The 23,754-nt window shown below is 45.6% G+C and overlaps 1 long non-coding RNA gene across 1 annotated transcript; it reads left to right on the plus strand.

Annotated features, from left to right (window-relative positions):
* Positions 1 to 17,818: 17,818 nt before the first annotated feature.
* LOC106983206 (uncharacterized) lies at positions 17,819 to 22,322 on the plus strand. The gene is made up of 3 exons (XR_001431486.3): positions 17,819 to 19,454; positions 20,419 to 20,476; positions 21,039 to 22,322. It is a non-coding gene; the product is annotated as an uncharacterized LOC106983206 (long non-coding RNA).
* The last annotated feature ends 1,432 nt before the right edge of the window (positions 22,323 to 23,754 follow it).

A 23,754-nucleotide genomic window follows, 5' to 3' on the forward strand; every position in this document is an offset into this window, starting at 1 on the left:
GAAAGGATTGAAGGAATAAGGCTGGTTATGCCTGTGCATTTTGTATCAGGAACCCAGGGACAGAGAGCTGTGAGGGGGCCTGATGGAGGGAACCTCGGAGCCAGGATCTGCATTGTAGAGGATTAAGTACTCAAAGAGGCACATAGGTGCTTGCCCACAGAAGAGAGTGCTTATAAAACCAATCACAATGATTGGCGATGAGAAATGCTGCTCTACACCCTAACCTGCCTGCCCCAGAAAAGGCCCAAGGGGATCTAGAATGGTATAGAAGGACTCACTGTCTCTCCAGCTCCTCCTAAGGATAGATTGCACATTGATATGGGGGAGGGGAGGGAGGCAAATGGAAGAGGTCAAACTGAGTGCCCCTATTTCCTGGACAAGGGCAGGACTGAGCCCCTCTCCTTGGCAGAGAGGGAAGGAACCAGGGCCCCCTTTAAAGATGTTCCATGGCCCATTCCACTTACCTGGCCAGGGGAACAAGAGCACACCCTGCCATGTCTTTTCCAGGCCCCATGCCTGAGTGGGATTTGCTGACAAAGCACTCATTTCAGGGGCAACGTTTTTGGGGTCCCTCTGTTGGCCACATGTTGCTCTCTTGGGAGTAAGCTTATTGGCTTTTTCCTGGCAGAGCCCCATCCAAACCTCCTAGAAGGTGTGCTGGATCCCTGCGAAGTCAGTTACAAGGGAGCCAGGGCTTGGGCAAGATCGGGGTATCCACTGAAACAGGCCCATAATGTTTTGGACCCCTCAAGGTTAAACCTCGGTGACAATAAGTGTTATTCGTCTAGCACCCCACAAAGTGCAAAATGCCTTCACCTTCACTTTCTCCTGTCTTCTTATAATAACAAAACTGAAGTTGGTGATAAATAATCTAGACTCATGAGGTTATTAAGAGTTCCCAAGGTCACACAGCTGATAAAGACTTGAGCCCAGGTCTTTTATTCCTAATTCTCCTCCGATTCTGTGTTGGAAACCTAAAGAGGAGCCTGAGACATGAGACTTGGGCACTTTGATTATTCTAATTCAGAAACATGGTTCTAAATTCCTGCATCTAAGGAGGCAAGGGAAAGTCTTGTAGGCCTAGGTCTTTAGACGGCACCTACCCCACACTATCGTGGGCAACAGCCCTGAAATCCCCCCTATCAGGCATTTTCAGTCCTCACTGCCCCCCCCCCCCCACCTGAACTATTTCAAGAGGAAATCAACAAGCATTTCCCAGGCTGCTTGTCTCTAGCTGGCTTGCTAGCAAGCTCTCTCCCTCTCTCTCTCTCTCTCTCTCTCTCTCTCTCTCTCTCACACACACACACACACACACACACCCCTCCTGCTTTCCCCCCAACACCCCCCTCCAAGTGCTGCCAGCGGAGAGGCTCCCTGGGAATTTTAATAGCATCAATCAGCCTCACAGCTGGGGGCAGAGATAAGGGTGCAGCAGTCCCTCCCTTAAAACCCTTTCCCTGGATTTGTGAGTCTAACTCTCACTTCTTCAATTTGGGAGCCCTTCACACAAAGACAAACACGTACAATTACCAGTTTCAATGTGGAGAGAGGGGAGGAGAAATCAGCCCAGCTCCCAGCCTGCCCGTTTATCTCATCACAAGGATCCCTCCGTTTCCTCCAGGCAGCCTCCAGGTCCTGGTCTGGGGGAGCCAAGCTAGGGGAGGAGGTCTGGCGGGGCGGGGGGGGGGGGGGGGGGTATTCCTGGAACCCAGGGAAGCCCTCTTTGAGGATCTGGGTCACTCCTAGACTTGAGGCTATGGTGAACCCAGAGCAGCAAACTGGGCCTGCTTCCTGACCTTCCTCTTCCCTTGGATGTCCTTCAGACCAAGCAAGCAGAGGTGCTAACCTTCTTCCTGAAAATACTTGTTTGGTCCTTTCTTGTCCCTTCTTTATACAATAGGCATTCCTGGACTATCTTCCTCCATCTCCCAGATTTTACATGGCTTGAGGGAGAAGACACTGGCTTTTTCATTATTATATAGTCCAACCTTTCCAATGGGCTAAGTGGCCCCATGATGTAGTATAAGGAGATGATCAGAGGAACTGTATTAAAATACGGGGGTTTATTTTCCCCTCACTGGTGTGTGTCTAGGGCCCACTGCTTAACCGCTTTCTGCCTCAGTTTTCCATCTATAAAATGTGAATAATTACTATGTGGAAGAGTCATGGTAAGGACTCAATGAGATAGTGCTTGGGGAAGTCATTGGCCCCCTGAAGGAGTCAGGCATAGCTCCCTTCCCTGACACAGGGTTCTCGAGCAAGTTCCCAGTGTCCTTATGCTTAATTGAAAACCAAAGAAGAACACCACCCTTCACTCTGAAAATCACTTTGTCCTTATGGTTCTTCATTTCTTCTCTTAAAAACCTACTGTCAGGGCACCTGGGTGGTTCAGTCGGTTAAGTGTCCAACTCCTGATTTCGGCTCAGGTCATGATTTCACGTTTTGTGGGATTGGGCCCCGGGTCAGGCTCTGTGCTGACAGCAGGGAGCCTGCTTGTGACTCTCTCTCTCTCTCTCTCTCTCTCTCTCTCTCTCTCTCTCTCTCCTCCCCTGCTTGAGTTCTCTCTCTCTCTGTCTGTCAAAATAAATAAAAATAAACATTTATAAAAAACATACTGTCATAAACACTGAAGGCTCTTAATTCTTTTTTACTGTTATTCATCCCATTTCACTTAAACTCCAGGTAAAAAAAAATCCACCTCTTTTCTAACTCCAAGTCACCAGGGAGGGCAATTCTGGTTTTCCCTTCTTCCCATACCTCCCTCCCCTACACACACGTGCGCATACAATTGGGAGAGAAAGAGGTCAGGGAATGATCAGCTCATTCATTCATGTATTTGTAACCACTCTACCTCCAATAGGGTGTCAAGGAAATCAACGAGTGCCTCTACAATAAGATACATATTTAGCCGGAGTTAAAAGTAAGCCGGTGAGGACTCCGGGGCAGGGGGAAGAGAGTGGTTGGAGGGGTTGGAGGAAGGGGCAGTGTGATGTCAGCCCACAAAAGCAACTCAGTTCCAGAAGCAGCTCTCAGAAGAACTGGAGAGTTGACAATAAGCCACAGGCTTCTACTCCCTGCCCAGACTGACGCTTTTGGGGGGAAACGATTGAAAAAGAAAGCCCCTGAAAGTGACGATCTTGGCAACATCCTCTCCATGGGGAGATTCTTCATGGGGAGGAAAGTGTGTCGGAACCACGGAGGTATCTGTGTGGAGTTAGGAGGAGGTAAAACCGTGGCTGCTTTCTGGATAATCTTCTGTCAGAGGTGGGTCACATGTTGGACATCTAGGGAGCAGATACTCCCAGTTTAAATCACCAAATCGAGATAACGTGGGGCTTCACTTGGAAAATGCAGTTCTACCCCAAATTCAAGCAGGCCCTGCCTTTATGACATGGGACTGCTGTAGAGCCATAGTAGCCCAATAAATTAAACAACAAACTGTTATCAAGTTGTCCTCAGAATTCAAAAACTATGGCGACTAAAGACAGGCACGCCTACGTACACACTCAGGCATCGTGCAGGTCCACTTGGAGTCCAATGAACTGGGTCGGGGGAAGGCATCGAGAAGTATCTGTTGTAAGGGAGGATAAAGTTTTGTTTGGCCCTCTGAGTCTGGGTCTGAAAATTAAACTGAGAAAGATTCATAAGAGAAAAGCATCAATTTTACTGAGTTTGTCTACGAAGGTGGGAGCCGTCACAAGAGAATGAAGACCCAAAGAAATGGCCAGAGCAGAGAGGGCTTTTATACCTTTAAGTCCAAAAAACAATATATTTGTGAAGAATTGGCAAGACAAAGGGGTTTGGGTGGGGGTGGGGATAGTCCAGCTGGGTCTAGGTAGACTTTACCTTCCTTAATTAGGAAGATAAGGGTTAGTTTAACAAGGTTTGTTTGTAAATTCCTCTGGTGCTTTTTCTTGTCTATTGAGAGTCTCTCTCTCTCCAGCAAAAGGAGAATTTATTTCCTGCCTTTGGGAAGAAAAGGGGGAGCTTTTTACACATTTCCTGCTTTTAGATTGCCTTCAGCTCGGGGTGCCCTGGTGGCTCAGTCAGTTGAGCATCTGACTTCAGGTCATGATCTCATGGTTTTGTGGGTTTGAGCCCTGGGTCGGGCTTTGTGCTGATAGCTCCGAGCCTGGAGGCTGCTTTGGACTCTGTGTGTATCTCTCTACCCCTCCCCTGTTTGCCCTCTGTCTCTCTCTATCCCTCAAAAATAAAAATAAACGTTAAAAATATTTTAATTGCCTTCGGCTCAAAATAATTTTTGTGTGAAAAAGGCATCTTTGGGGGGTGACATATATTGGTTTCCTTCACTGCCCTCCTTGTGGGGATGAAGTCCCCAAGGTTACTGGTTTGAGCTGTCATGAAGACTAGGAAGCAGCGTGGAGACTGGCAGAGCTCATGATGCCCATTCCAATATGTGTCTCTCCCACATTTCTTTACCTTATTTCTTGACTCAGGCTTTTGGCTCTGCCCATCCCACCCTCAAATTCCGATCCTCACCTTCCCATCTTCCCTCCTCTCCCCCACTGACCCGGCCCTGCAGTGAAGCCACTGCTGGTATTTTGACTGCTCCTTTGTGGGAATACGACAGTGGGGCCCTCAGAGGCCACAGCACCAGGGGTTTGATTCTCCCCTGTTTCTAAGGTGATACCTGGATTATTGGCAATACAGGTGTTTACAACACATACCCAGCATTCACGTTGCTTGTTTCTGTTAAACTATTGATTCTTTCTCTTGGCAGCTGACGGGAGGCTTTGATGTGGGGCTGTGTTGTAGTTTCTAAAAGGAGGGAGAAGTTGGTGGGAGGATTTACAGCTGTTTGAAGCATTCCTCCGCCCTGGCAATTGTTCTGGAGGGAGGAGCCCCGTTGATTTTCCCTGCTGGGGGCAGCTTTCCTGAACCCTGTTTCTCTCCGAGAAGGAGAGAAGGGAAACTCAAGTGCTTCCAAATAAAGATCTGAGTAATGAGATTTGATCTGAAGGGATTTGTTCTTAAACTCGAAGAATTTCCAGATGCGATCCGTAGCACCAGCAGATTCTATTCCTTCCAGACGGGGCAAAGGGCAGGCTGTGCTGGAGATGGGGCCAGAGGGGAGGGTATTTATCAACCCCTTCACCACCCCATTCCCCTTTTAAATTTTTCTGCCTAAGAGAAGTCCCCTGTCTTGTTGCAGCAACTCTCAGCAAGTGAACAGTGCTTTCTGGGGACCTCATCTTTGTTAAGCAGATCTGCAGTGATACAGTAGAGATTTTAATGTGCAGTGCTGTGTTTTAATAGACTATTAAACTACAGCATTACACATTAGCTGGCTACAGCACAATTGCAGAAATATCGAAGATGTGCTCTCAGGAAAGCACTCTTTACTTTAATGGCAAGATGCTGCAATAGACTGAAAATCTCTGCAAAGAGAGCAAAGGGGGAGGCAGCGGGAGGGAGGATTTGGGGCCTGTCACCTGGGCTGATACAAACCCTCTTCTTACTCTAGGACCTGAGTCTGGGAGGGCGATCCTCATCTATCTGTAACCAACCCAGGACCTTTCTTCTTGTAATGGAAAGGTTGGCTTCTTGTAATGGAAAGGTTTTTGCCAAGTTGTGAGTTTCAAGGTCATTGGGTGCTCCGGGTCCCTTCTTACTGGTCTCAAGTTTGGAGGGACTTTGAGGCATGTGGTCATTTGTCTTCGTTTATCGGGGGCTGGAGCTTTCATTTTTGTGGTTTGCTCTGTTCTCCGTGGCCTGAATGACAGGAGTATGAGGTGGATAATGTTCTTCTTTGGAAAAGTCATATTGCTCCAGGATTTTCTTCTCCCAAGCACTCCCCTCCTCCCTCACACACCCTCACAAGTACCTGCACCCACACCAACCTCCTGTCTCAGCAGTAAATAAGGAAGTCAGAAATACGAGTCTGTTCCCCCTCATCATTTCAGAGGAGGCTGGGCCAAGTCTGTCCCCAGGAGAAAACGAGCAGATTTCTCATCAGCCCTATTTTCAGAGATGGACTCAGGAGCTAGAGGACCCTCTCCAGCCATTATGCAAAGTAAAAGTCTAGGCAGGTTGCTCTCCACCTGTGTTATTGTGCAGCAGAAATAAACCTTGAGAGCAGAGCCATCCAAGCCTTACCAGATGAGAGCTATGAACAGCATTTTCCAAAAAATCTATCTTATCTTATAAGTCTTTTCCTACTGTGCCTTCCTGCTGTACAGCAACATTTAAAAACCAAATTGCAAATTCCAAAAAGAGGCCGGTGCCTTCCCAAGATTTGCACCCCCAAAACACACTCTTTATGCAAACGTAGGCCCACAGGAAGCCTGGAGGAGGCAGGAAGAAATGGAAAGACAAGGGAAATAACCCCCAAATCAGTAGTACAACAGGACTTCCCCCATCTGCCTAAATAGTTTGCTCATTCAGCCTTGGAAGTAATCGCTTTCTTACTCACTCAGTGACATTTTATTCTAGGTGAGCAGACGAGAATGTTAATTTCATTCATGCTGTCTCCTATGTATTATTATGAGGACGGGTGAATTGCATCCTTTTTCTCCTTTTAAATGGAAGCCTTGTGAATAGGGTAGGCAAGCCACCATCCACAGGGTAGGATTTGCCTTCTCCAGCCGATCCCTGTCATGCCACCTTTATAGCTTCATCTCTCTGGGGCTTGAAAGTGCACACGCACACACACACATGCACACACACGCAAGAATGGAGTTTCACACACTGCATACTTAAGCCTTTAAAAATATATTCTACAAACAACATGCATGTGCCTGAACTTTTTCCCCAACAACACAGGGAGGAATAAAATATAAAGGAAATACCTTTTTCATCTACTTACCTCTAGACTAACTCCTCAAAGGCCACTAACAGTTTGTTTTTAATTCTTTTGATACTCATTATAATTTTATTTAAATTTTTCTTAATGTTTATTGATTTTTGAGTGAAAGGCGGGGTGGGGAGGGGCAGAGAGAGAGGGAGACACAGAATCCAAAGCAGGCTTCAGGCTCCAAGCTGTCAGTGCAGAGCCTGACGCAGGACTCAAACCCACGAACTGCGAGATCATGACCTGAGCCGAAGGTAGACACTTAACTGACTGAGCCACACAGGCACCACTGATAGTCATTATAATTTTAAATTATGTATATTGTTTATTTCAATTCGAGAAGCTCTATACCCATTTCCTAAGAGGAAAGGAGACAGAGATATACTTCTCCACCTTGGTTGTCCTTCTACTTAAATTGGCTCAACATCTCAGGCAACACTTAGAAATCGCTTGCAATCTTAGCAACAATTAATTAAGAGTGAGCTAAAAAACACTTAGGCTAGGTGCTGGGAGGGGCTCCCGGGGAAGGCTAGGGGAAAGGAGGGAACTCCAGGAGGAGGGAGAGAAGGAACCATAGATGAATTTCTTTGACTACATGGCCTTGTCAGATCATGTAGCTGCTTTCTCCCCATTAGTTAAAGGATTACAGGTATGGGAAGGAGAGCCTTGATGGGCAATGTGTGCACTTGCTTTAAGAAACCCAGCTCTCTCTACATCTATCTTCATTCACTCAAAAAACAGGTATATTCGTGTCAGCAATAAAGAATTTCCCCCTGTGGTAGATTGCATTAATGGCCCAATTTGATACCTCTCCCTCTCTCCATGTCCTTTGCCAGGTAACTGTGTAGTCAGAGTGAAATTTCCATCCTGGGTTTAGCCATGGTCTTTTTCCCTTGGCCAATGGGATATTAGTAGACAAAGCGCAGGCATACTGGTATTGCTCCTTCTTGTGCTTCTGCTATCACCATGAGAAGGATGAGCCCAGTCTAGTGTTTAGTCTCCAGTGGTGGATGAGAAGAAACCCATGGAGTAGCACCGTCCCAGCTAATCTGCCCCAGCTGAGGGCAGAGACCTCAGCTCTGATGTCCCCAGGCCAGGGGACATCAGCCGTGGCCAGCTTAGATCAGTTAGACCCTGCAGACTTGTGAAAAATAAACATTGCTGGTGATAAGCCACTGCCATTTTCTAATTTGTGTTATGCCACAATTTTGTGGCAACAATCATGGACCCACACCCCTGCGGTCTTCCAGGAACTGTGCAGCCAAACTCCGGAGGAAGCAGCAGGGAACAGAACAGCCAAACTCTCATGGAACTTCTATTCCAGCCGAGCACTTTACAGTTTACACCCACATCTTGCCCGTTTCGTCCTTTTGACAGTGAGTAGCAGTCCGATTTTTGAGATGGGGAAACTGAGGCTCAAGAAGGCTAAATAACTTACTCGTGGTAATAACATAGTAAGTGCCAAGGCTGGAATTTGAACTCATGTCTTCTGACTCCCAGTGCTTCACTCTTTCCACTACTCCAGAGCAACCTGCACCTCCTGTGGAGGTCAGCGCCTCTCACTGGAGATCCAGAGGGACCTGATTTTGGTGGGAAGACAGATGGGAACAGCAAGTCTGACCCAAGGAGTACTGCTCTGTTATCGACAAAATGAGAAACAACTCTCATTTTTATCCCCTGAAATTGTTCCTCCTTGCAATTAAACCAATCTCTGTTTACAAGTATTTAGCATGATTCTAGAAATTACATTTTGAAATTATGCGAACAGAGAGAGAAGGCAGCCCACACAGTGAGCGATTTCTTGTGGGTAATTGGCTGCTGGTTCTGGCTCCAATGATGCCTTCTCTTTTAGAGCATAATTAGTGATTTCAAAAGAAACTGTTAGAAATGGCCTAAGTCTCCAAAGAAAGGCTTTTCTAGCTCCTCACATTAGGAGATCTACTCAAAAACATGCTGACAAATCTCCCTTTTTGTTTTTCTCCTTTTTATAATGACCTCCCAAGCTATTTTTCAAAGGTTGAAAAGGTTGTGGGTGTATAGAACTCTTCCAGACATGGGAGAAATCCCAGACTCCCATCAGAAAACACAGAATCTCTTTCTCCTTTCTTTCTGTCTCCCCATCCTTCTTCCTGAGAAATACAGAGTATTTGGAATTTAACAAGGTGCATTCATTAGGATTAGATTCAAAAGTTTAAATGAAATAAAAGCTTATCTCTCTCTCCTATAAGAAAACATTTAGGCACTCATGAACTGCTATCGTGGTTCCATGTTCAGCAAAGATGAGGGATCTTTCCGGAGGGATCTTTCCGGAGGGATCTTTCATCTTCAAGGTCACCTCGTGATCTGAGATAACTGAAAGGTAGCTGGAGATTCAACCTTGACATCCACATTCAAGCACCAAGAAGGGGGGAGTGTTAGCTCCTCCCAGTTGAGTCACTTTTAGGGACGTTTGTCCAAAGTCCCGCAAAAAATTCGACTTACAATTCATTGGCCAGAACAGAGGCCCATGGCCATATCTAGCTAGCTGCAAGAGAGGCTGGGATCAGCGCAGCTAAATAGAAGGTTCTGTTACTAAGGAGGAAGAAAAGAATGAATACTGGGGCAGGAAACTAGTTTCTGCCACAAAAGTAACAGTGGAGAGATGGCGACGTGTAAACTGAATGAAGGCATGGCTTGGTTGGTTTGCAACTAATATTAAAACTAAAAAGATAATGCTTAATTTGTCAGCATCATGCTAGGAGCTGGGGATGTAAGAGGGCTTTATCTTTTGCCCTGTTCTGTTCAACAATGTTATCCATGTTTTGGGTGAAGACCTTGAGAGCTCTCCCTCTCTGCGGATGGCATAGACCAGCAAGTTTAGCTACCATGTAGGATAACAGATAGGATCAGGATCCGGAGCTCTGGAAAGACTGAAGTGTCAGGCAGGAAATTACAAGAGAAAATTTAAGAAGGAAAGATATAAAATGCAGTATTTAGATCTAAAAATGAACTGCACAAATGCAGGATGAAAGAGACCTGGCTTAGCTGTAGATTTCATCTCCATGTACTAAAAGTGAGATGTGGCTATCAAAGGACATAATTGGTTCTGGCCTTTGGCAGAAAGGAACACGAAGCTAATATTTACAGAACATCTACAAATGCCACACCCTTTGATGGGTCCTTACAATGATTCTGGAAGGTAAGTGTTTTCTATCCCCTGAATCACCGACCAAATAATGGCCCAAGTTCACACAACTAGGAAGGGCAGAGCTCTGTTCTTTCCTCTCTCCACAGATACGGTCCCTCTGGGGGAGGACTGGAGGGACTGAGAAGCCCTGTTGTTTACTACCGGCCCTATCTGAAATTCCCTTTGTAAGGACTGCTCCTCAGAGGACAATTCTAACTGGCTTGGAGAGCACTTTAGCCAGGTAGTGTTAACAGCAATTAGTTCATCTGATTAAGCAATTAGCAGTCTTTGTCACTTAGCAGAGATCAGGAGCCCAGAGGAACCAAAGCAAAACATAAACTATGAAGGGAAAAGATGGGAGGGAGACAAGCCAGGGAGCAACTGAGAATTGCGGGGAGAACCAGATGCCTGTGAAGAGGTGAGGGACCACAGAAGCGTAGCCACACGGAAGACCCACATCACCTCCACAGTATCCTTCAGATGAGGAAATTGAGACACAATGGCGAACAAGAATTTCCCAACTGGTGGGTTCCAGCTGGCAGGTTGAATGGTTCTCCGCTTTTGCTACACATTACCTGAGAACTCTTAAAATATCCATGCTGGGGCTCCCCTCCAGACTAATTAAATGAGAATATTGGGGAAGGGGCCAGGCACTGGTGTTTGTAAAAGCTCCCAGGTGATTCTATTGTGCAACAAGAATAGGTAGGTTTGGAGACCCATGTGGTGGGCTGGTCAGGCAGGAAGTACAGCTCCAGCCAAGGATTTCCCAGGGCAGGGGGTGTAGGGCCCTCCCCCTGGTTTGTTTGGGAATGTCATCGCTATCACACAACCTGCTCTCTGCTTGGGAATGAAAGCACTGCTTTATCAAAGGCTGAGAATTCCAGGGGAGCAAAGGATCACAGACCCTGGAGTCATTCATTCTGGTCTCATCCCAGGAAAAAAAAAAAAGTGGTCTCTTCTTAATCCCTCCCTGGCTTCATTTCTGCCTAGAATGCCCCACTCCTCCATGAGCCCTCTTCTGAAATACCCATTCTTCCCCAAATTGTTCCCCAATTTCAAGAAACGGAGGCTTTCTCTGCTTCTCTTACTTTGCAGGATTATGCAAAGACCTCAGTACACTTTTTGCTGTTGTGATCTATCCCAGTTTTTACACCTGGGCCAAGCAAAGCACCAAAGTCACCTAGACATAAGGACTCTTGGGGCTTATCCCCAAAATCCAGGTCCAGGGTGGGCTCAGGAATCTGTATTACCAAAAACACTGCCCACTTTAGCTAGCTTTGCTCTTTGGCTTTTATAACATGGTTCAAAATGTTGAGGAGGAATCCCTCCTAGACTACTGTGGTTTTGTGCAGCTATTTGTGTATGTTTTGGGGGTGGGGGGTGTCCAATTGTGTTACCTGGGAATCACCGGGTATTCATATTTCTGCCCCAAGAGGAGGGGAAGTTGAGGAAATTAATTTTGATTTTATATCCAAGTGGGAAGTGACGTTTTCCACCAAAAAAAAAAGTGAAACTTCTCTTCCATCTTCACAGCGTGGAAAGCACTGAGTGTAGCAGAGGGTGAAAAGAGAATACAGACCCTGAGAAAGGGAGAGAAAGGGGTGAGCTGTGGACAAGCAGAATTTCGTAGAGGTTTTAGAAAGACTGACCTTTAAAACAATTAGTTGACAGTGATTGTAAGGTGAAACTCAAGATTTCTTGCTAATAAGAAAGAGATAGTCCAGCTGAGATCTCTACAAGATAACCATATCATAGGATGTGTGAAAGGGGGGTTTGGCAAAATCTCCATGAAGAGGACTGTAGATCAGACAGAAAAGACACTATTCTCTGACTCACCAACTACAGGTCTATGTATGTTCCCTGAGGAAGAATAATTAGAGACTGATATCAGATCTTCAAGATACGGTCTACATAACTGTATGTGAACAAACACTGGAGTAATATGTGTTTCTAAAGTGTTCTCATTCATGGGATGCTTGGGTGGCTCAGTTGGTTAAGCAACCCACTTTGGCTCAGGTCACAATCTCGCGGTCTGTGAGTTCGAGCCCCACATCAGGCTCTGTGCTGACAGCTCAGATCCTGGATTTTGCCTCAGATTCTGTGTTTCCCTTTCTCTCTGCCTCTCCCTCACTTGAGCTCTCTCTCAAAAATAAATAAACATTAAAAAAAAATTTAAATATAACAACTGGGAAGCAAACCAAAAATACAGAGAACAAACTGAGGGTAGCTGGAGGGGAGGTGGTGGGGGGATGGGCTAAATGGGTGATAGCATTAAGGAGGGCACTTGGGATGAGCACTGGGTATTGTATGTAAGAGATGAATCACTGGGTTCTACTCCTGAAACCAATACTACACTCTATGTTAACTAACTTGAGTTTAAATAAATAAATGTTTAAAAAAATAGTAAAACTGAAAAAAAAAATTAGAGACCTGAAAAAAAACTTTTTTTTCTCATTCTAGAATGTGGGCTCAGTGGTTGTCTTTTTGTCTTAGAGTAAAAAATCTCAAGATTAAACAACAACTTCAGGCACTGATTATAAATATGAAGATTGGGGCGCCTGGGTGGCTTAATTGGATAAGTGTCAGACTCTTGATTTCAGTTCAAGTCATGATCTCACAGTTTGTGAGTTCGAGCCCCACATAGGTCTCAGTGCTGACAGTGCAGAGCCTGCTTGGGATTCTCTGTCTTCCTCTCTCTCTCTTTCTCTCTCTCAAAAATAAATAAATAAACTTTAAAAATAAATAAATATGAAGATTAAGATATTAACTTCATTATTACTGTCAAGATGTAGTGCCCAGGAAAGTAGAAAAACAGCAGTCCTTCCAGACCATATTCCCAGCAGGGCTTATGTATATATGGACCCTGCTACATGTTTGATGCATGGAGCAAATGCTTTATCTAAGAGGACATTGGATGGCATTTAGCCATTGTTTTGCCCATGTATTTCTGTCAGTAGAAACTTAAACTGAAAGTTCTTTGAGGACAGGAATTATGCTCAGCTCAGGCTTTTCTCTGGTACCATGCATGGGCTAGATGCTAATCAGGTTTAGAAAAATGTTCCCCCACCCTCAGTCAGCTGTTTATGCCTGGGACTCAAGCAGCCCTTCTCTGCTTCATCTAGATCTCTTTTACGGGTAGTAATCTTCCTCCTTTTCACTTGAATTTTTTATGAGAAATGGAAGATTAAACAAATATAGCCAATTGGGAGAAATAAAGCCTATGGCTAAAATTGGATTGATCTGCATTCCTTTGGGTTTGGTGGCTCATTCCCCACACTTCTCTAAGAGTTGAATCTGGCCTAATTATTTCTCTGGGAGGATTATGATCAAGAGTGAGTATAAGGGTGCTGGGTGGCTCAGCTGGTTAGGCGTCCAACTCTTGATTTTGGCTCAGGGCATGATCCCAGGGTTGTGGGACCGAGCCCCACTTTGGGCTCTGTACTGAGCATGGAGCTTGCTTAAGGTCCTCTCTCTTTCCCTCTGCCCCTCTCCCCCACTCACGTGCACTCTATCTATCTAAAATAAGAAAGAAAAAAAAAAAGGCGGAGCGCCTGAGTGGCTTAGTCGGTTGGGCTGTGATGGCTCTGACTGACTCAGGTCATGATCTCATGCTTCATGAGTTCAAGCCCCACATTGGGCTCTCTGCTGTCACCTTGGAGCCTGCTTTGGAGCCTCTGTCTCCCTCTCTATGCCCCTCTCCCACTCACACGCATGCACACACACACTCTCTCTCTCAAGAATAAAAATAAAGAAACATTAAAATAAATAAGTAAAATAAGAAGAAAAAAGAGTGAGCATGTTTGGAGGCACAAATAGTCAAACAAATGTTTTATTTGTTGCGTACAGAAGACCAGATAACCAAAGGAAATCCAAAGTGGAGAAGGGAGGCCCAGGAGAAACACATCAGTAGAGGGCTGGAGCCTGTTTCAGATAGGATTTGAATTCTTGTTCTGGAGGGTGGAGTGGTTAGAGGATATTCCTAAATTCAAGTGTTGAATGTGCTGGTCTTCAAGCTCTGAGCTGAGCCTTTTGCCACTGAAGCCCTGTGGAAAGCAATCAGAACCATTTAAATTTGACATTTCACAAGCTAAAAGCAGCCGCTTCATGCTCCCGTGAAAGTACCTAGTGGCTTTGCCCAGAAGTTTTCTACCAGAGAGAGGAATCACTGCAGAAGATGTTTGCATCTATTTTGAAGTTCCTAGGTGTGCAAGGACTCGAGGTCCCCATGATGGGTCTCCTCTCCTTCTGGCACTTGGGGAGGCCCAACACTCTGGAGAGGTCCTTGAACATTTTCCCCCAATGTCAACTGTTGGTTTTCCCAGAAAAGATCTTGAACTTCCACCTTCCTCACTTTTCCCCTCGAGAGCCTTTGTAATATCTGGTTGCTAAATGTACTGTCCTTCATCACAAGCTTTCTGAAGATAGGTAGATTCTACAGTCCTTGACGATTCTCTGGCAGCCCTTGGCATCTCTCTCGGCAAACCTCTCACCCCTCCTCAGTCATCTCAGTGTATAGTGTGTAGAAGTACCAGTATCATCTTTCTGGGTCTGAAATCAGGTGTGAGGTCAGAGTGATCCAAGAGAACACTTGGGTGTTCTCACCCATTTGGGTGGGTGGAGTGGGGGAGACTGTAGTGCTGGGAAGGGGCTGGGTTCCTGATGCTGAGCTGGTATGACATTCACCCTAACATTTGGGGTCATGAGGAGGTCATGACTATCCAGGGTGGACAATGGGGTGTTGCATAAAGAGCTCCCCAGGCAAAGTTTTACAGGGAGGGAGAGTCAAGATAATAATTTGATGGTAGAAATCATTTGAAACATTTACCTAGATCAGATATTTATAAATGCAGTATACAGGAGTGTTCTTAACCTGAGGAGGAATCAACAGGGCTCCATGATAGACTTTAGGTAGTCTATAAAACCTTTGAAATCATAGTCAAAATTGTGTGTGTGTGTGGGGGGGGGGAGGTCCATAGCTTTTATCAGAATCCCAAAGAGGTATAGCACATGAATAGTTAAGAACCAATCAGTGACTGGTGCTTCCAGCATCTCTAACCAGCCCTCTAGCAGCAGGAGACTTCTGGGAGAGCAGAAACCATTCCTCATCAGTGTATCATTGTTAGAAACATTGCATAGCCCAGCCTAACCCTCAATGGGAAAGACTTCTAAACAAGACAAGAAACACAGGAACCAGAAAAGAAAATATGGACAGGCTTATTATAGACACTTTTTTTAAAAATTTAATTTATTTGTTTTGACAGAGAGAGAGGGCATGAGTGGGTGGAGGGGGCAAAGAGAGAGGAGAGGAAAAATCCCAGGCGGGCTCTACACTGTCAGTGCAGAGCCCAGTGCGAGGCTCAGTCCCTCAAACCATGAGATCGTGACCAGAGCCGAGATCAAGAGTCTGATGCTTAACCCACTGAGTCACCCAGGCACCCCCAGAAAAGTTTTTATACAGGAAAAAAAAAAAACTTGTAAATAAAATGAAAAGCAAATGATAAGGTTTGCTATAAAAATATTTGTAATCTACATAATAATAAAAAGTTAAGTCTTAAAATTAAAAAAAAGGTTTAAAAATGGGGAAAAGACCTGGAGAATTCATTTATAGATGAGAATATTCAAATAGCAATAAGTATTTTAAGAAGACCCACAAACCTCCCTAATGATCAGATATGTACAAACCAAAACAGAGACACATTTCTCACCAGTTAGTTTGGAAAAATGGAGATCAATGGTGTCTCATGTGGTCACAAACTGTTGTGGGAATATAAACTGGTGAAATATTTTCAGAAACTCAATAGTTTCTAATTAAATTTAAAATGCATATCATTTTTGTTTCAGAAATTTCACTTATAGGAATTTTGTCCTCAGAAAAGTCATGCAAGCATGTACAATGTTTACTGAATCAATGTATTAGGAAATATCTGACAGCAACATAAATATTAATTGATAGTAGAATAATTTACAATACATTATGGTTGATCTATATGGTGGGATATTATGCAACCATCAAAAAAAAATGCTGTTGCTTTCATGTCATGACACGGAAGAAGGTCCATGTTATATTACCATGCCCAAAAAATAAATTTATACCATAGTAGGATCCTATTTTATCTTTATTATAAACTACAAAACAATGCATATATGGGTGAGTAATGTGCACGTTCATGGGTACACATTTCTTATGGGCACAGCCAAAGTTCTGGAAAAATACATATTTATCTATTAAATTTATCTCCCTGTGATATTCGGGACTCACTGTTAAAATCTGTTTACATGGGTGCCTGGGTGGCTCAGTTGGTTAAGCGTCTGACTTTGGTTTGGGTCACGATCTCACAGTTCGTGAGTTCGAGCCTCATGTCAGGCTCTGTGCTGACAGTTTGGAGCCTGGAGCCTGCTTTGGATTCTGTGTCTCCCTCTCTGCTCCTCCCCACTCACTCTCTGTCTCTGTCTCTGTCTCTGTCTCTCTCTCTCAAAAATAAAATAAACATTAAGAAATTTTAAATAAATAAAATCCATTTTCAGTGTGTTGAATTCTCAACCTCCGTGTACTACTTTTGTAATTATAAAACCAAAAACTCTCCTTCAGAGTTCATCTCAACACAGTTGTGATATGGTTTGTACAGAGGCTGTTCTGACCCAGTTTTGAGGGCCTGGATAGAGTTTTGTCAGGTACCCTTCTTAAGCAGACAATTAATTTCACAACCCCAACCACCTCATTTATGGGGCTCTTCACTCCAGACTGTTATACACTTGTGCTAATCACCCCAGGGCAGGGACCAGATGATCACGGATAGCCCCGATGCCCCAGAGCCTGGTTACTCAACTAGGCAATCCTAGACTGGTTGACCTCGTTTCACCTATTCCTTCCCACAGAAACCACAAGAATGTGGAACTTTCCCACAGTTCTGTTTTCTCTCTCTGCCTTGTGACTGACCCTGGTGCTTCCCCAAGTGGTCCTGAGTGGTGCACTATGCTCTTCCCAGGAAACTGTGAGTATAACTATCAAAGACTCTCCAGCTTCTCTCTCTTGATGTGAATCTGGCCTTACTATATCTCATCCGAGGTAATATGGTTAAAACATTAGTAAAACGTGCTTGGCTGTGCTTTCAAGGGACATCCCATGGGTAGATGCCCAGTGGTCATAGAGTTAACACCAGAACTACCCCTATTTTATCTGCCTTTGCCTGGCATCTCCCCTTGGCTTTCACCATACTGACCTTTGCCCGGGTTCTGATGCTTCTTCTCTCCTGAGCTTGCACCTGATGCACCTTTGGCTCCATTTCCTGGCTCTGACTTTACCTCTCCCATCTGGTCCAACATCTCAATGGAGCAGTTATTGGCTAATGACCTGCTGTCTGGCCCAGCTCCCAGCAAACGTGACCCAGCTTCATGGACAGTCCTATAGCAAACATGGCCAGTGAAGCCCAGAGACAGAGCAAAACTCTGAGACTATTAGACCTGGTGCAGGCTGAAGCTTGGGTCAGAGAGCAGGCAGATTGTCACAAGTTTGGAAACTTGGGAAACCAGCACTTATCAGCAACGTCTCTGAAGCCATTCCTATAAATAGAAACGTGAGCACATTGTGGACACTGGAGCTGAAGCAAGCGGGGTTTTAGGAGCCAGATGGACACAATGAAGGGCAAAGCAAGGGAGAGGCCAAATGGGTGAGTTGACTAGAAACCAGCACACCCATAGATGAGGCAGTGCAGGTAATAAAGTGAGAGGGATTTTTAATAGCTCAGGTTTGAAACCTGGTTCTCCATAGGAGACTCTTAAAAACTGAGAATAAACTGAGGGCTGATGGGGGGTGGGAGGGAGGGGAAAGTGGGTCATGGGCATTTTGAGGAGGCACCTGTTGGGATGAGCACTGGGTGTTGTATGGAAACCAATTTGACAATAAATTTCATATATAAAGAAAAGAGACATGGTTCTGCTGCTTCTGTGCTACCTGCACAGATGTGGACACTTAAACCTTTCAAGCCCTAATTTCTTCATCTGTTAAGCTGGACGTAATGATGCCCACCCATGCTCACCTCACAGGTTGTTGTGAATTCCATGCCCTGTGTCTTTCCTCACCAGAGACCAGAGATCTAGAAGGCGTGAGAACTGCCAGTGGGAAAACAATTGACAGGCTCCTTGTGGGGGACACCTTGATTAAGAGCCAATTAGCTTCTTACATGTCTCTGCTCTGGCCCTTCTAAGGCCCTCTGAACAGGAGCTGTCATGATGTGGTGACCATTGCTGAGCCATGGAGAACCTGAGAGGGAGGGTCCTGATACTTGGTTGGGCATGAATTCTATCCCTTTTGTTTCTCCTCATGTTGCAAGTCTAGCCTCCACAGACCTTCAAATCCCATGCCCTTCCCCTCAACACCCCCTGCCCCACACACATACCAACTTTCCTCTCATCCCTCGTTGGGGCTGATGAGTTAAGAGTTACACATCTGTGTCCAAAATCTCAAGCCAAGACGTGAACTCCCAAAGCTACCTCTGCAACCCCATCTTGTTCACCAATTCCTCAGGAATCTCAAGCAATTTCCATTATTGGCAGACACGGTGTTTCCTTGTTGCGTTCCACTTTCATACAACTGGAGTTTGTAGACAAGAAAAATACAGCTGTTACGAAGCACTAACTGGGCTTTTATGTCGCTTCACAGGCAGGAGACTGGCTGTGGAGTGCCACACACCTCCTTATCACGGCTTGCGTGCTGGGACCTCTATTCATTTTATGCATTGTGTATCTCGGAATTTTCCAGGATGTGGTGAAGTCGTGTTGCTTGCTCTCAGAATTATGCAAAAAGCTATTCTTTTTCTTGAGCAAGAAATCGTAGGCACTCCAGAACCCTTTTGACTCAGGCAGAGCTATGGGGTGGGTTTTTCACAAAAGGCAGAAGGAATGAATTGACACTGACTATGTTAACTAGCCCTCCCAAGGGGAGTGGGGGCCCCTGCTCCAAGCCAAGTATGAGGGCCATTCTGAGGCAGGAAGCCTTTAAAAATTCACAGTGGAGTTCAGCTCCTTTAGCTTTGGGGGTCCATTATGTATTGGCTGGGAGAGCTGTAATCATCACTTGCCTATTTTTTAAATTAAAATAATTAGGCCAATGTAATGTTCAGGAGAAGGCCAGAATTGACAGCCTCTGTTTGTCAGCAACAGGGTCCAGGAGGAACTGGAGCTGTGTAGGCCCTTTGGGACTAGCATCCTGTGAGCTGAGAGTCAGAGAAGATATTACCCCACAGAGGGAGGAGGAGCAGAGGCCTTCATCCTGGAGGGAGCCCTTGGCCTTCTGCAAAAGGGGGATAAGTCATGCTTGTCCAGCCGTTGGGAGCATCTTGGGAGGTTCATGCTTCTCTCTGCTGCTTTCAGACCTCAGGACCCTTATCAGTGGATACACACACTGATTTGCCTCCACGGGTAACCACTGTAGCTGCAAGTTCCCCGCAGGTGTTAAGGGATTCTGCTCATTTCCTCTCTGTAAGTATTCAGGATGTAATAGAAGGAAGGATGAAGCGGAGGAGGAGAAATGAAGCAAAGTGCTTGAGGAGAGAACCTTCTGGGTGATGGCAGAGCACGGCAGCTTCCAAAGGGAAGGCCTCCTTAGCTCTGCTAGGGTCACTTTGAGCTTTCACTACTCAGGGGGTTAATATTTCTGCCCCCAGAGTAGGCTACAGGGAGTGGGTGCTGCTTTTGCACTGTGGGTGTCCAGCAGCTCCTCCCCCCCTGCCTACCACACCCTCCAAAGTTTGGGGTGGAACCGTAGCCTGTGGGGCTTTTGTCCCACAAACTTCATTAGGATACAAGCCCAGTCTCATTACTTGAGCCTAACTTTGCCACGTTAACCTGTAGATCGGACGTTCAGAGACCCTACTGGGCCCACATCTAACTTTCCCCGTCCTCTGTTTGTAGTGGCTCCATCTAAGTCAGACCCTTTTGGACACTGAGTGAAGATCCTCTTGTACCTCTTCTAATAGCCGATTTCGTGGCTCTGTGGAATCTTATACACAATGTCCCTAAATAAGACCTCAACCTTAGCACAGAGCTCAGCCCTCTATTATCTCATCCCTCTTCACACTGGGATCCACAGTCTCATCGAAACATTGACACATGACCTCCACCCCCACTATTAGATGTGTACCCCCAAGAAATGCCATCTTAGACTTCAATTTTCTATTCTTACCCAAAGAGCCTTCCAGAGTGAACTATTTTGTGGCCTGTTGCCTGTCCCCAATATCAACCAGACACTTCCTGGGAAACTGATTCAGGGTCAGACTGTACAAAATGAAGACATACAAAATGGAAAAGAGAATTCTCTCTCCTCCATCTTTCCATTCCACCCCAGAGAAAAGATGTTCATTCTTGTAATTACACCATAACTATAAATAATAGGTTTATTTCTTTATCTGGATTCACCAACTTCCAGCTGCATCTATTGCTCTAGGTAATGCTTACGACACAAAAAGTTGGGAAAAGTTGGAGACATTGCTCTATCTGTACTTGTAAGTAAATCTTTTTTCTTACAACCGCTCCCTACCTCCTAATGCCCCCTCTTTGATGCACTGTGTCTTCAAAGCCAGTAGGTGTTTATGAATGTGAGGGTTCACGTGATAATGACTGGCAACGGTGGCCATTTGGGACATGTGTTAAAGGAGAGGACAGACGGCAGAGTGAAGCTGGCATTCCCCTGCAATTTTACGTTCTTCCACTATTTCTCCTGCCCAGACAGCACTGGGCTAGAGCAGGGTCCTAGGCCTGTGGGTAAAAAGCAGATCAAACACCACCTTTGTCCTCCACATCCAGCAATTGCTGCTGGTGCGCCATGGGCTGCCAGCGTCCCTTCCCAGCCCCACCTGTTCTCACACCAGCCAAGGGAACTGATGGGCCACAGACACTTCACAAGCATCAGAGACTTAGAGAAATGAGGCAAACCTGAGAGACGAGATGTGGGGGGAGAAATATCTGGCCTGAGACTCCCTGCTCACCCTCTCTTGGGCCGAACCAACCTCCTGCCTTCCTCTTCCATTGTCCTACAAATCTGATGTCCTCCTCTTCCCTTCTCAGCTCTGCATCGTGCACTGTCATGACCCAGGGAGGAAAACCAAAAGCCTTCAGCCATCCTCCACACAGGCAAATTCTCACTGGCTGTTTTCTTCTAAGACTTCAACTTGAATTTACTGGGGCTTCTCCATCTGGATCTACGCTGTCCAGTAGGATTGTCACTAGTCACATGTGTGACTATTTAAACTTAAATGAATTAAAATTAAATCAAATTAAAAGTGGTCAAGAGCCACTTATGGTTAGTGGCCACAGAACTGAAAAGCAGAGAAATGAAGCAGTTCCATCCTTACAGAAAGTTCTGATCTATACCTGACTCTGAGCTCCCGACTCCCCTTTCCTCATATTTCCATTCCTTTGTAATATACACAAGAAAACACTTTTTTTTTTTTTTTTGTCTAAAGCTCTTCCTAGTCAAGGCTCCACTCATCTCTGTGTAAAGGAAGTTTGTTCAAAGATTTTCCCTACGACAAAGGCCCACCATTCCACCTCTGATAAGAATTGCACCTCTCTGCTGGAATGCTGAAACACAGGACTGAGTTCTCTTCTGCTTTCGGGACAGGGATGGGATGCAAGCCAGCCCCCAGGGGGCCCAGCAGGCCAAGGCCAAGGAGGAACCTGAGTGCTGGACTTAGATGGGCAGTCTGGAAGACTCTGTACAGACACTGATGATCAGAGCTGAGCAAATCGGAATCAGGCACTTGGGCAAAGCATGAAAGACCATATCTAAAGATTAGCAGACCGAGAGAAATAGAAGCGAACAGTGAGGTCAGTGAATTCAATTCTCTTATCTGAAGAGGAGAACCCTGAACTGGTTAAACAACCGGCACAGCTGACGATGAAAGGCCTCAAAATCTGTGTAATGCCGGAATGTAGCAAACAGATCGACTCACAATGAAGTGCAAGCACATTAAAGAAAGTGCGTGGTGCTGCGGGGAGGCCTCACCAATGAAATAAGCACGCTTCAGAAAAAGTTTACTCTAGAATGGAATGGTTTTAAATAACTCCCACTTTTCTTTTGACTTTTGGCATAAAATGGGAAAGTTACCCTTCACGACACAGCAAGAGTTGAAACTCACGACTCCACGTGAGTGCGTGAGTGTGTTTGTGTGTGTATGTTAACTAGGAAAAAAAATCAAGAACTTTTGTTGCTGTTGTTAAATACCAACAATACTCATGTTGAAAACAATGCATTGGTCTACCCAGAATGAAAGCAGTGAGGGGCACGTAGTAAGCAATCAATGAGTACTTGTTGATTGATTGAAAATAAATCACAAAATAAAAATATAAATTAGGAGTTTGCGCCTCTGCTGACCATCCTTTCCCTAGACTAATGAGTTGTTTATTTCGCTGGCAACAGCTTCCCCTTAGGGTTTGTTAGTGCAAAATGGTGTTTACTGAGGCTGGGCATGTGCTAATCAGTGTTAGAGATTAGTCTGTACCTCGAGCAGTGGTAACTCCAGAGACAAGACAGCGGGGACAAAACTTCATTTGTTTTCATCTCACAGTGGGTTCTGATTTAATTCACGAGTCCTATAAACAAGGAATTCTGTGATTGGCATCTCAGTAAGTGGAGGGGCCCTGTACACTTGGGACATGTCCTGTGTTTGAAGGGCTAAGAAAGAGGCACTGGCTGGTTAGGAATTTCAAACCAGACAGTCAGGTCTGTAAGCAGGAGCTGTGAATACTTGTACTGCATGTGGCTTGTGCATGACGCTCACATTGCCAATAATAGCAACTGAATGGGCATTTGTTGTTTTTACTGCTAAGTGTCCATTTCTCCTTCTTCAGATGAAAGCGATCTTACAGATTGCTTTGGAGGGAGTGATGTTTCTCTTCCCGCCCCTCGTGTTAAAGCGATGGCTTACTAGCCATAAGGAAGACACTCCAAAATGTAACATCTCAAAAAAGACACAAGGTTATTTGTCTCTCGTATGACAGACAATCCGGAGCCAGGAAACAGGCTCTGCTCCATGCGGTCAGCCCGGGACCCAGCTTAGCAGGGCAGATCCGCCATCCTCATGGTTGCCAAGATGGCCCCAGTCTTTGCCATTTCCACCCAGTGGGAAGGACAGGAAACACGGAGGAGTGCCAGTCCTGGAGGTGTCTACATATCACTTCAGGTCATATTCCGCTGGCATGAACTTTGTCCTTGACTACATTTGGCTGCAAGGGAGACTGGAACTTAGAGTTTCCAGTCAAGCCCCGTGTGTTGCAGCCATACTCTAGGCAAAAGGCAAGCACATAATCAAAGCTAAGGCAAAGGACACCGTCCCACAAACACTCTCCCTAGAAATTTGAATCTTGAGCAGCGTGGCAAAAAGCCTGGAAACGGCTGGAGCCGGGCCAGCTCAGTGGCAGCATCCTGAAGAGATCGTCGACTGATTTCTGCCATCCGCACTCCTGGAACCACCCTAATCCTTGTCTGGCCTTTTCACCTCTCCCCATGGCATTGCTGTAGGTAGCCGTTGTTGTTCTGCTAACCCAAGTTGGTGTTCACTGCTTCCAAGAAAGACGCACCTGATCCAGCTCCCTCTCGTCAACCACCTAACGTCTGTCCCAATGACAAAGATTTCTCGAGTGTCACCTGTTGCCAGACAACGTTCTAGGCACCGGGTTAATCATCGTGCCCTCACTGAGCTCTGTCTGCTTCACAGCCACATCCTCTGATTTCCTGTGAGCAAACCTCCTGGCATTCAGGGCCCTCTCCTCACTTTCTCCC

The sequence above is a fragment of the Acinonyx jubatus genome, chromosome B1 (assembly GCF_027475565.1).
Source record: "Acinonyx jubatus isolate Ajub_Pintada_27869175 chromosome B1, VMU_Ajub_asm_v1.0, whole genome shotgun sequence".
Lineage (NCBI taxonomy): Eukaryota > Metazoa > Chordata > Mammalia > Carnivora > Felidae > Acinonyx > Acinonyx jubatus.